We start from the raw sequence: 13,621 nt of genomic DNA, 5'->3' as shown, positions 1-13,621 counted from the left end.
AATATTTCTTCTACATACAGTTAGACCTACATTAGGTAGTGTTATAATTTTGGCTTCTGTTGTCAAATATAATTTAGAAAACTCAAGAGGAGCAAGAAAGTTTATTGTATTTAACCATATTTTACTTTTTAAAAAATCAAGTAGTTCTTTGCTAGAGAAAGTATTGTTTTGCTCCAGAATCCTAGGGGATTGTGCTGTAACACTTCTTCTGTCTTCTTTTTATTAAGTTTTTAATTTTAATTCCAGTATACTTAACATACAGTGTTATATTAGTTTCAGGTGTACAATATAGTGATTCAACAATTCCATATGTTACTCAGTGCTCACCACGAAAAGTGTACACTTAATCCCCTTCACCTATTTCATCCATCCCGTTACCCCATCCACCTCTCCTCTGGTAACCATTGGTTTGTTCTCTATGGTTAAGAATCTGGCTTTTGGTTTGTCTCTTTCTTTCCCTTTGTTTATTTTTCTTAAATTCCACATATGAGTGAAATCATATGATATTTATCTTTCTCTGACTGACTTATTTCACTTAGCATTATACTCTAGATTGATCCATGTTGTTGCAAATGGGAATATTAATTCTTTTTTATGGCTGAATAATATTCTATTGTGTGTATATATACACCACATCTTCTTTATCCATTCATTTATTGATGGACAGTTGGGCTGCTTCCATAATTTGACTATTGTAAATAATGCTGCAATAAACATAAGGGTGCATATATACTTCCAAATTAGCATTCTCATATTCTTTGGGGAAATACCCAGTAGTATGATTACTGGATCATGTGATAGTTTTATATTTAATTCTTTGAAGAACCTCTACATAGGTCAATGGAACAGAACAGAAAGCCCAGAAATGAACCCATGATTATATGGTCAATTAATCTGTGACAAAGGAGGCAAGAATATGCACTGGGAAAAAGACAGTCTCTTCAACAAATGGAGTTGGGAAAACTGCACAGGTACATGCAAAAGAAGGAAACTGGACCACTTTCTTACACCACGCACAAAAATAAACACAAAATGGATTAAAGACCTAAACATGAAACCAGAAATGATAAAAATCCTAGAGGAGAGCACAGGCAGTAATTTCTCTGACACCAGCCATAACAACATCTTTCTAGATATGTCTCCTGAGGCAAGGGAAACAAAAGCAAAAATAAACTATGGAGACTACATCAAAATAAAAGCTTCTGCACAGCAAAGGAAACAATCAACAAAACTGACAGACAACCTACAGAACGGGAGAAGTTATTTGCAAATGACATCTGATAATGTGTTAGTTTCCAAAATATCTAAGGATTGTCAGGTTTTTTTAAAATTATATTGGATGCATTTGTATTTATGTATGGTTAGACTAAAGCCAATGTTTCTCTTTCTCCAAACAGCTTCCTCCTCTCTGGCTTCCACTTTCCATTCTTCATTCCTGTAGAAAGAACAAAATATCTACGTGCATATTCAGGGATTGACAGAGACATGGGGTTGCCCCAGCCAAGTTTGTCATTTGGTGCAACAGGCAAACTAATAATATTTTGTCCCAGCAAACTGCTATTGTTTAAAGGTATAATTAACATTTTGTATTAAGGGCAGGATTGATGAATGTAAAGAGGGTTTTATTTAGTTTGTTTTAATTTCTTGTCAAAATGCTGCCTTCTTTGGGAGAAAATAATTTCAATTTATATTTTAACAGTTACAAGGAAACACCTTAGCTAACTAGCAGCCACCACAATTTTGCCCCGTTCATGTTGTTAGCAATCCCTAATAGAGGGATTGTTTTAGCAATCCGTAATAGAGAGTTGCCCGGGTGCCCTGCTCACTGTCCCCTTAATCTGGCCGTGGACACATGGACAGCAGCAAGAACACAATGCCCATCTCTTCCTCCTCCCCCATTATCTGAAACTTCTTTCCTGTTCTCTCTGCTATGCCATCCTGCCACCTTACTTTCCACACCTAAAGCTCTCCTTGCTGCTTTACCCCTTTTCCTTTCCTTTTTCTCTCCTCGGATAAAGGCTAAAGAGAGAAATAAAGACAGTAGGATTAAAGTAATACATCTTTCTCCTACTCCAAATGCATCTTCCTTAGGGCTACAAAGCTATCTTCCCCACTTTTAATATAATCACTTAACTCCCCAACTTAAAATCATTATGTAACTCTGCATTTCTTTAAAATACTGTCCAAAAATCTTTAGTGTGTGTACAAGGCTCTGCCTGTATTAGAATAATATGTTTTTACATCTATATTCCTGACTAAACTGAGAGTCTCACAGGACAGAAACTGAGTGGGGAGTGTGTGTGTATGGGTGTGTGTGTGTGTGTGCACATATGTATGTTTTTATTTTCTCCTGTATTCTAAGCATTTAATTTAGTGCCAAGTACAAAGAAAATTTGTAATAAATGATTGTTGAATAAGGCAACTTACAGAAGTTGTGTCTCAGTTTTTAGTAGTATGTTCTCTGGCCTGTAAAGATGGAAAGCTCTTAGTTCACAGGCATGATGAAGTTTAACAAAGATTAAGACAGGCCTCTCTTTGACCTCTGTCCCAAAGTAATAATTACAAAATTTAACAGGGATATTCTAAATAAAAAGATCTGTCTTTGTTGTATAATTATGAGGACTGATTCTAATGGCAAAATGTTCTTAAAAACAGGAGACAAAGCCAGCAGTCTTGCAGTCATTAAGACATAGATGCTCAAGTGGGTGGATTTTGATTCATTTTAAATTGACCAGTTACTTATTTGTGTCTAATTATGTCTTTTCACCTAGAAAAGGCTTTATAAATAATAAAATCCATATTTTGTTGTTTTAAATAATTTTTTGTTAAACACCACCTAACATGATTTATGTTGAGGGTATTTTTCACATAATGTATGGTGAATATCTCCTAAGATTCTCCTACATGTTAAGCTTCATAAATTTTACACTAGCGAGCTTCCACAACCTTGGCATACAGTGTTTTCTTTTTTGCAAACACGTAGAATTTATTTGGGAGGGAAAGTGAGAGGCAGCCACCACATCAAGTCTGAGTCTCCGATAATGCAGAGGTTATACAGGCTGCCATGAAAATCTGTTTCCCAGCGCTTACTCTCAATTGTTTAAAAAGATGTTAGATAGTCAAAGATAAATATTCATCAGTATGTGTGGTTGTTCCATCCACAAGCAAGAGTGGGAAGGTGGGATTTAATGTTAAATTAATTATGTCAATGGAAACTTTTGCATGCTAACATAAAGCAACACGTGAAATTCAAACAGTTATAAGTTATTTTCTTCAGACTTCAGCGCACACTAGCAAAAACCTAGTGAACACATCTGTAAACTATCTGCTCATGGTTCTTTCCTCTCTCTTCTTCAGTTCACAGTTCAAAGTCTTCCTCTGCCAAATCCTATGAAGTAATAGAGAACAGGTTTTGTCTTAATTATGTAGTTTGATAATGGAACACTTGTTAGAAGCCATTTTTTGCCCTTGAATATTTAATTTTGTTATAATTATTGTTTCTGTATTTCTCTTTTAAAACCACCTTGAGTATTATTCCAGGTATGTTTTATCAGTCTTCTAAAAGTTGATAGGAATACAAAGAAGAATACATGAAGAATAGAAAGGTTCTTTTAAAAATATGGTACTGATTTATTCAAATAGATGAAAAGAACTAAATCTTTTCAGCTTGGCCAATTGATGAGTAAGAGGGCTAAAAGAATTTGAAGGGTGTGAACAAAAAACATGGACAACAAATGTTTAGCATTATGCAAATGTTCACTGGGTAAAACAGCAACATGCAAGATAAATTCTGGTTCTAATAAAATGATATTTAGACAAAAACAATTGCCACTGGTTGGAAAATTCATTGCTTGAATTATTTAAACTTAGCAAATAAGAAATGTCAAATGTTTTAGCAGCTCGTAGGATATATAAAAGGTCATATGGAGACATATGGAGACTTAATGAATTATGCAAATCAAACCAAAAATTTTTCAAAGATCACCTTTCACTGTATCATTAAATTCTGACTCAAAGATGCTGAAAATTTCATTATACCTGGTTTGTATTTCATTCTACTAGACTGTTCAGACTTACCTACCTGCGGACCCAGCCCCAAAGCAGCAAGTTGAAAAGCACCTACACCGTATGTGAAGGAGTTTCACTAGCTAAACTTAAAGCACGTGCCGGAGGGACAAGCGTCTGTCAGAACTCTCCCCAGGGACGGAGGCATTGGCAGGCATCATTTCTGCATTTTCCCCGTACCTTGTTAGCATTGCTGGCCCCAGCCCTGCCCTCTCCTGCCACTGCGATCCTGCCCTCATGGCCAAAGACACAGGAAAAGATCATGCTCAACATCACTAATCATTAGGGAAATGCAAATCAAAACCACAATGAGGTATCACCTCACCCCAGTCAGAATGGTTATCAAAAAGACAGGAAATAACAAGTGTTGTCAAGGCTGTGGAGAAAAGTGGACTCTTGTGCACTGTTGCTGGGAATGTAGATTGGTGCATCCACTCTGGAAAACAGTATGGAAGTTCTTCAAAAAGCTAAAGATAGAACTGCCATATAACTCAGCAATTCCACCTTGGGCATTTATCTGAAGAAAACAAAAACACTAGTTTGAAAAGATGTATAGGCCCCTATGTTCATCGTAGCATTATTCACAATAGCCAAATATAGAAACATCCAAAGTGTCCATCAATGAGTGAATGGATAAAGAAGATATATATACACACACACAATGGAATACTTGGACATAAAAAAGAATGAAATCTTGCTGTTTGTGACAACGTGGATTGTTGTCACAACATGGATGGTATTATGTTAAGGGAAATAAATCAGATAGAGAAAGACAAACCTTATACATTGAATCTAAAAAACGAAATAAACATACAAAAGACAAAATTCATAGATGCAGAGAACAGATCGGTAGTTGCCAAAGGGAGGGAGATTGGGAGTGGGTGAAATGGGAGAAGGGGGTCAGGAGATACAAACTTCCATTCATAAATTAAATAAGTCATGGGAATGTAATGTACCGTATGGTGACCATAGTCAACAAAATTGCATTGCATGTCATGTAAGTTTATATGGTGATAGTGGGAAACCAGACTTACTGCAGTGATCATTTTGCAGTGTATACAAATATCAAATCATTATGTTGTACACCTGAAAATAATATTATATGTCAATTGTACCTCAGTAAAAACAATTCAAGTATTTTTTAAGTCATATCAATTGCAGAACATTTAATATTCAGTGCTGAGCATGGAAGCTTGAAAATCATGAAAGAGATAAATAAGGCACATAGACGTTTCAGTTCGATGATTTTAGTTTAATATTTAATGAGTCGGCTATGAGAAAGGCAAGATGCTGAGCAGAGAGGGGATTGCAAAGAAAACAAAATAACCCTTGTTAGATAGTAGTTTACCAAATAGAAGTAGACATGAAACATATTTGCAAAACTATGATAGAGTGATTAAAGCAAAATGTGTGATACAAATACCAGTTCTCAGTAAGAAAGGTAATTAAATCATGACTGAGGCTGAATATTTCAAGCACAAAAAACACAAATGGAAGGAGAGGCATTCTAGATGGAGAAAATGGAATCAAATATTCACAGGTCACGAGTGGTTTTAGAGAAGTTCACGGTTCTGGCTGACACACAGCCAGAACTGCAACTAGACTGTGGCCAGACTCTGGGACACTTTAAAGGCTAGGGTGAGAAGTGTGGATTTTATTCCATCGGAAAACCAATGGACTTTCTTAATAGGAGAATGACACATGGAATAAATGCTTTTGAACCATTAATTTTTCAGAAACACACAGGAACAGCTAAAGTGGGTAAAAATGTAGGCATGAAGGTCACTTCATCATCTTAAACCACTGCATAATCTTAAAACCATCAGAAACTGAAGTATGGGGCTGGCAGCAGGGACGGAAAAGAAGGAAGGAAAGAAGGAAGATTTGGGGGGGTACTACAATACATTTCTAAAATTTTGCACTGGCAATACATTTTTTTTAAGTTAATGGTCTTTCTTCATTGGAATAATAAAAAAAAAAGACTAGCATTTACAACTCGGAATGGACGTAAATTGTAATTTCTTGATCAGCAGTGTTGATGCTTGTGCTGAAGTCCATGGCCATGGCCTACTCTGCTGGCTCCAAGTCATGGTTCAGGAGGTTTTAAAAACAGAGTGTCCCAAGATGCTCCCTTGGTAAAGGTTTAAAAAAAAAAAAATGTGTGTGAATGGTGACAGCCTCACACCCATTTCGCTCTAAGACAACACGGGACAACGTTAAACCAACACACACGGCATGCCACCAGGATGAGTGCCATGGTCACCATGGGTGGGGGCGCCCGGAAGTACGACAGGGCCGTCCTGCTAAGTGGGGCTGAGTCTAGACAGGTTATCCTTCACCCATTTTTCTGCACAGCATCCTGAGGTAAACCAGTTTTAAATGTTTTGTTTTCAGTAAACCAGCTCTGACAATTTATACTAACAAACTGAACTAGAACCCATTTGAAGAAGTTTTAAATTTGTTTTTTTCATTTTTTGTTTTTAATACAAATGCCTGACTGTGCTCAGTTGTCAAGCTGCATGCATGAAAAACTGGCCAGTCCAAACAGTGTATTAATAATGAGCAAATGGAACAGCAAGGAGTCCATTAGGTGCTTCCTTATCATTAAGGTAGTACAAGTATTTATATCGTGAAACTGATGTGTAGCTTGATCTTTAGGGGACAGGACCACCAACCAACACATGCAGATTTTGTGTGTGTGGACAGAAGGTGCTTTTGACATTCCGTTTTGCTATATAGAAACAGATTAAGTAAATGAACTTTTTTTTTTTTGGCAAGAGGTAAATAAAAGATTCCACTGGATTCTTCTAGAAGGGGGGAAAGGAGTGGAAAGTAAGCCTTCCTTTTGCAGTCATCATCTGTACGAATTCTTCATAGTTGACTTGCCCATCTCCATCAGTCACTGCTTCTCTGATCGTTTCACCTACTTCTCCCTCGGTTAGTTTTTCTCCCGAGTGGGTCACGACGTGACGTCGCTCCGCCGCGCGGGCGTAACCATCGCCCTCCTTGTGGAAGACTCGGAATGCCTCGCGGATTTCTTCTTCACGGTCTGTGTCGTTCATTTTTCTAGCCATCAGAGTCAAACTTCTGGGACGTCGATGGTGCCATTTCCGTCAGCAGCCACCTCGTTGATCACATCCTGCACCTCGGCTTCTGCTGGGTTCTGACCCAGTGACCTCACGACGGTTCCAAGTTCCTTTGTCGTGGTGGTGCCATCGCCAGCTTTGTCAGATGCGGAGAAAGCTTCCTTGAACTCAGCAGTCTGTTCTTGGGTCAACTGATCAGCCGTGGTGCGGGCGAAGGGAAGAAGAGCAGAGGCAGCGAGGGCGGCTGCACCAGCGCAGGGGCCGTGACGGCGGGGGCGCCCCCGCTGCTGCCGCCGCTGCTACTGCGAAGGCGCGATGTGCGCTCCGGGCCGCGAGTAACGGCGCCGCGCCCGCGAGGCTCCCAGCACCACGGCCCGGCAACGCATTTTAATACCAGTTCACTGAAGTTGGGGATCTATCAGTACATTTCATTACTTAAGTTAGTGGTGATGTTTAGAAGGCAGATACATTCATGCATAATGTTACAAAAATGGCACAGATCTAATCATTTTTAACAGTTCAATAGATGTGCGCAATGTGTTTTATGTTTAATAATGTATGTTTTAAATTGCCCTTAACATCAATATTTAATGCAATTAGAGTGTGCGTGAAGGAGTTAAAGGTTTAGTATAAATAGGAGTAAATATAATTTCATCATATGAATTAGTGAAGATAAAATCAACAAGGAATTATTGAGGACTTACTTCACACTACTTTTTTTTTTTTTACTTCCTACTACATTTTGAGGCTAAACAGTATACCGATAAGGAAACAATCCAGCTTTTAAAAATGGTTCTAACATTCATAAATGAGTAAAAATCGAATCATAATAATAAGTGCAACAATTTATGTTATGTCACTGAAAGAGAAAGCTAAACCCTCAGCTGTATAGAAACCCTGAAAAATAAGTGATGTCAGACAAGTTAATATTATTTTTTGTATGTAAGCTTTTCTCCGTGGAACTATTCTCCAAATAAATTTTCTTTTCTTAAGTCATTATGCCATGCTGTGTACATACAGCTTGAGATTCCATTGTGTGTAGTGTGGGGCATTGGACTAAGGAGCATGATTTTTGCTGTATGGTAGCACTCATGTTTTCTCTTATATTCTGTATTTTTTTCTTTCCCATTGTTTTCTCTTTCTCATTTCTGCTTGTGCTGTTCTAATTGCAACTATCATATGACATTACCAGCCAAGTAGAGATTTCTTCCCAATCCTTTGCATTATTGGGTAGAAGGGAGGCTTTTGTTGCTCTTTGTTTTGTTCATTGTTGCTGAGTACCAAGGAAGTGCTTCTTTGGCCACCAGACCCATTCTTCTTGGCGCGTTCCCTCCCATTACACTTGGGAGTCATATTATGCAAAAGAAGTTAATGCATGATCCCACTGGGGATATTCTTGAGAACTAGAAGGTAGGATTCTTTGGAAATCCTAACAATACCACTGAACTTCATTTTAACAAAAGTTAGACTTCTATCACATGTATTCATTTATTCTTTAATAACTTCAAAGGAATACACTTTTATTTTTTCTTATTCGTAGTAGTATTACTATTCTTTTAAATTTTCACAACTAAATAGTTTTCACACATCATTCTTGGAAATTAAATAATGACAGAACTGGGCCTTAGAAGCTAGGTCACTGCACATTCAATCTAGTTATTTTTACTTAACTGGAAGCCACTTTTCCTTTCTCTGCTTTTCGGTGAAGAAAAAAGTAGATGATCTGTAAATGCCCCTTCATTCTTTATTTCTAGGGATTATAATTAAGTTCTGGAACCCTGCTGTCAAACTTTGAAAATGTGCTTAGATGAGTTAATGATGAGCACGAGACCATGAGTGTCGCTTTAAGTAAATTTGACCTTCTAGGAAGATCAAAATGGTAACTTTATTTTTATGATTACTCCCTGAGAACTGGTGCATTTAGTCTGAACAACAGGTTTCAGAATGATATAATTGTTAAAAGAATATCAAGGATTAACATGATCCTTGTATAATTTTAAATGACCTTTTTTCCTTATACTAATCTTGAATAAAACAAAAAGATAAACAAGTAACAGAAATAAAATCTTGGTTCTAAAGCATGAATTACTTGGAAGTTATTTGAATAATATTAAATTTTTATTAGTTCATTCAATTGAATAATTCTTCAAATATATTTTCTGAATGAAATTTACATCTCAAAAAATGAATTAGGTACTTTGTACTTTAAGTTTCTTTATAAAATATTTTTAAATTTTAATTCCTATAAGATTTTTGAGAGGATCAAAAGTTTCCCCCCTTTTTTTAAGTTTCTAATCCAAATATAAACAGACAATTATCATTGTATCATATGTGCTAAATGAATTTTAGTGCCGTGTCCTTTCCTTTTCCCAGCAACCAGGGTGATCTCTTCATGGTCTCTGAGCAGTGTTAACACAGCCTAAGGCACCATCTGAGCTGATATCATTCATGAGACAAGAAGAATAGACCCACTTGGCATCAGAAGCGGTCATGTCTGGGTGGCTCAGTTGGTTAAGTGTCTGCCTTCCACCAGGTCATGATCCTGCTCAGTGGGGAGCCTGCTTCTCCCTCTCCCTCTGTGCCTCCCCTGCCCCCACGCATGCTCTCTCTCTCTCTCAAATGAATAAAGTCTTTTAAAAAAATGGTCAGTATTGATGGTCAGTATAATCATAACCAAGTAAACTCTGTACAGAATTATGTGGTAATAATAATCACAATTATTTTCATTAATCGACTTAAATCCTCACAGGAATTCTTCAAGGTGGGGACTCTTACCTTTTACAGATGAGGCAAGCCAGTTTAGTCACCTGTCCAAGGTCACAAAGTTCACACATGATACACCTGAGTTTTATCCCCTGTCTGCAAGGTCCAGAGTTTATGCTCTTACCCACCATGTCCGACACACTTCACAATCGCCTCCCGTGGAAGGAATACTCACCCGAGCATAGTCAGAAAGTCTTTTTTTATACTATATATGTTATTAAAATGTATCTTTTAGAGACCATTAAATAGTTCACATCAAAACTGTTTTTAGGAAATTTCACTCTACTGTAACTTTATTTCAAGTGTGAATTTTAGGAAAAAGGCAATTTTGTGCTTGTGTCTTTATCGCCAATGTGTTTTGGCACTTATAACACAGTGTGATCCTAAATTCCTTTAAGAATAAAATAGAATTCTGTACCTCTGAAACAAATAATGCAATATATGTTAAGAAAAAAAAAAAGAAGAAGAAGAAGGTAGCGGGAGGGGAAGAGTGAAGCGGGGGAAATCGGAGGGGTAGACGAACCATGAGAGACGATGGACTCTGAAAAACAAACTGAGGGTTCTAGAGGGGAGGGGGGTGGGAGGATGGGTAGCCTGGTGATGGGTGTTAAGGAGGGCACGTGCTGCATGGAGCACTGGGTGTTATGCACAAACAATGAATCATGGAACACTTCATCTAAAACTAATGATGTGATGTATGGGGATTAACATAAGAATAAAAAAATAAATAAATAAAAGAATAAAATAGAATTGTTTTTTTCCAAACATACTCATCCATTTTCATTTTATTACTGTTCTGTACTTCAAATGCACTTCCAGTTACCATCAAATCCCATAATTTCCATCCATAACATCTGGATAAATGCATATAGATTCTATGCCAAAGAGCTATAATGCGTGAAAAAATAATCTTGGCATTCCCTAAACTTTTCCATTTCTTTAAAAATTAGGCTTTACTCCTCTCATAAGCAAAGATGAAAGCATATAATTAGCTAATTTTTTTTTCTAGTCGGTGTTATATTTGCTATTTTATTTTCTATGCTAATTTTCCCCTGACACATCTGTTGTCTCTTTTTTGGATGAAGAGGCTTCTCATCCTAATGATATTTAAGAATTCATTATTTTCCTTTATTGTGTATAAAGAAGCATGCGTCCAATTTTCCTCCCTGCTTTACTGACACTCTGTTTTTGAAGGGATCCCATAAGATCCCCTGGATAGGATATATTGGAGAGTTCTATGTTTTTGCAAAGTATATGATTTTGTGATGTTTTATATTTTGTTTCTTAGTTGAAAACTCCCTGTCCACAATGATCAAGAAGGATATATAAATAGTCTCCCATAGATGTACTTGCCAGTATAACTTGCCTGAGAAATAAAACAACTAAATGTTTGACAAGTTAGAAATTTTTATCACTTGAGAACATTCTTTCTGAGAGTTACAATAACCTTGGATTTCAGAATTATGCACTGACCTCCAAATGATGCAGAATTGTGGAGCTCCTTAGGAAAACTGGAAGGGACAGGATTATACTTGTCATTAAACTTTATGAACATTTTGCTGACATAGATTTTTTGGCTTTCAACCTTCTTTCCCCTAGCTCTTTATTAGCAGTATTCTGGGGAGAGTACTGAATAGAAGTTTTACCTTGCTTACCAAACTCTTTTTTAGTAACAGACTTGTACCTGAATTTTAATGACAGATGCTGTTGGAAAGCAGTATTTATTTCTGCATTGTGAACTTTGAGTATTAAGGTTTTTAGTTGTAAAATGTTGGCTTTTATGTCATCAAAAGGATATCTTACTTCATATTAGGCTTTTTTAGAGGGCAAGGGAATCATCACTGTGATTTAATTTAGATAGACTTAGTTAAATCTATCTGTGTTTAAAAGCAAAATCAGACCTATAAATACAGAGAACAAACTGATGGTTGCCAGAGGAGGGGGTGGAGATGGGTAAAATGAGTGATGGAGGGGAATGGGAAATATAGGCTTCCAGTTTCAGAATCAATAAGTCACAGGTATAAAAGGCAGAGCACAGGGAAAATAGTCAATAATATTGTAATAGCATTGTCCTTTGGCAGATGGTAGCTACACTTGTGAGCACAGCATAAAGTATAGAGAAGTTGAATCACTATGTTGTACACCTGAAACTAATGTAACACTGTGTCAACTATACTCAACTAAAAAGTTTTTTAAGTAAATAAATAGGCAAGTCTTTGTGTTTAAAGAAGGGTAAATTTTATGCTTCAAGGAGACAGAGATTTTCTTATATCTCCATTCCCCACCCCAACATTTTCCTTATAATGCTTTCCATAAGCAGTAGAAAGGTGATAGCTTTATTTTAACAATTGTAAATAGTCTTATCCAATATTGATGATGAGTGACAGGGGATGAGAATTATCATTTAATTCACTTGTTGATCGGGTTCATTCAGACATTAGTCTATGTTAAAGGATATAATAAATATTTGATTTTCAACATTAAGCTTTGGATAACAACGCACCACACAAAATATCTGATTTCAGGTTTGAGGCAGAATTCAACCATGAGCTGATTATAATGCAATTTGCATTAGTTAGTCAATAAAGCAATTAAAAATATGAAAGAAAATTAATTTTATATGTGCTTTTACTTATGCCATTTCCAGTGCTCCTCATTCCACTGCGTAGATTCGAGTTTTTATCCTCCATGTTTTGCCTGAAGGACTTCTAACATTTTTGTTTTTATAAACGCTTGGTTCTATTTTTTAATCTGAAAAAGTCTATTTCTCCTTCATATTTGTAAAGCTCTTTATGCCAGAGTATTCTAGGTTGACATTTTTTTTTTCCTTTTGGAATTTTAAAGATGTCACTTGCTGATTTTCTGGTTTCAATAATTCCTGATGTAAATTCTTGAGAAGTCTGCTGTAATTTATGAACATATACTTATATATGTGATATGTTCTTTTCCTCTGACTCCCTTTAAGATTTTCTTTTTATCTTTGGTTTTCGGCACTTTGATTATGCTTGTCCAGGTGTTTTATTTGTTTTGTTTAGTATTTATTCTGCTTGGTTTTCTATGATTTTTTTGATCTGTGGTTTCACGCCTTTTAATATTTTTGGAAAATTCTCAGTTGTTAACTTACAATAATGCCTCCTTTCCATGTTTTTGCTCTCTTCTTTTGTGATTTCTATTACACCAATATTAGACTAATATCACCCCAAGGTCTTTCAAGGTCTTTTTTCTTTTTTAACTCATTGTAATGTATCCTGGTTAATTTCTATCGAACTACTTTCATGTTTACTCGGTCTTCTTTCTTTGACTCTTTTAACTCTATTAATAAGCCCGTCAAAGGCATTTTTTCTTACCTCAGCTACTATGTTTCTTATAGCTAGTTCCCTTTGATTCTTTCTTATAGAGTTCATCATTCTGACAAAATTTAAAATCTGTTCTTATAATTTTTTCTCTCTGATATAATACATGTGTGTTTTCCACTTTTTTTTAAAGATTTTTTATTTATTTATTCGTAAGAGACAGAGAGAGAGAGAGAGAGAGAGGCAGAGGGAGAAGCAGGCTCCCCGCTGAGCAGGGAGCCCGATGCGGGACTCGATCCCAGGATCCTGGGATCATGACCTGAGCCGAAGGCAGACGCTTAACCATCTGAGCCACCCAGGCACCCTGTTTTCCACTTTTTTAACAAGAGTTTTTAAGTACATTAATCATAGTTA

The 13,621-nt window shown here is 36.5% G+C and overlaps 1 pseudogene; it reads right to left on the bottom strand.

Moving 5' to 3' along the window:
• Positions 1-6,844: 6,844 nt before the first annotated feature.
• Positions 6,845-10,045, bottom strand: LOC123838540 (calmodulin-1-like; annotated as a pseudogene).
• Between the last annotated feature and the right edge of the window lie 3,576 nt (positions 10,046-13,621).

The sequence above is a fragment of the Mirounga angustirostris genome, unplaced genomic scaffold, assembly GCF_029215605.1.
Source record: "Mirounga angustirostris isolate CCGP_5_RB_7025 unplaced genomic scaffold, mMirAng1.0.hap1 SCAF_3, whole genome shotgun sequence".
NCBI lineage: Eukaryota > Metazoa > Chordata > Mammalia > Carnivora > Phocidae > Mirounga > Mirounga angustirostris.
Note: the sequence above shows the minus strand (reverse complement) of the source record. Positions and strands in the feature narration are given on the sequence as shown.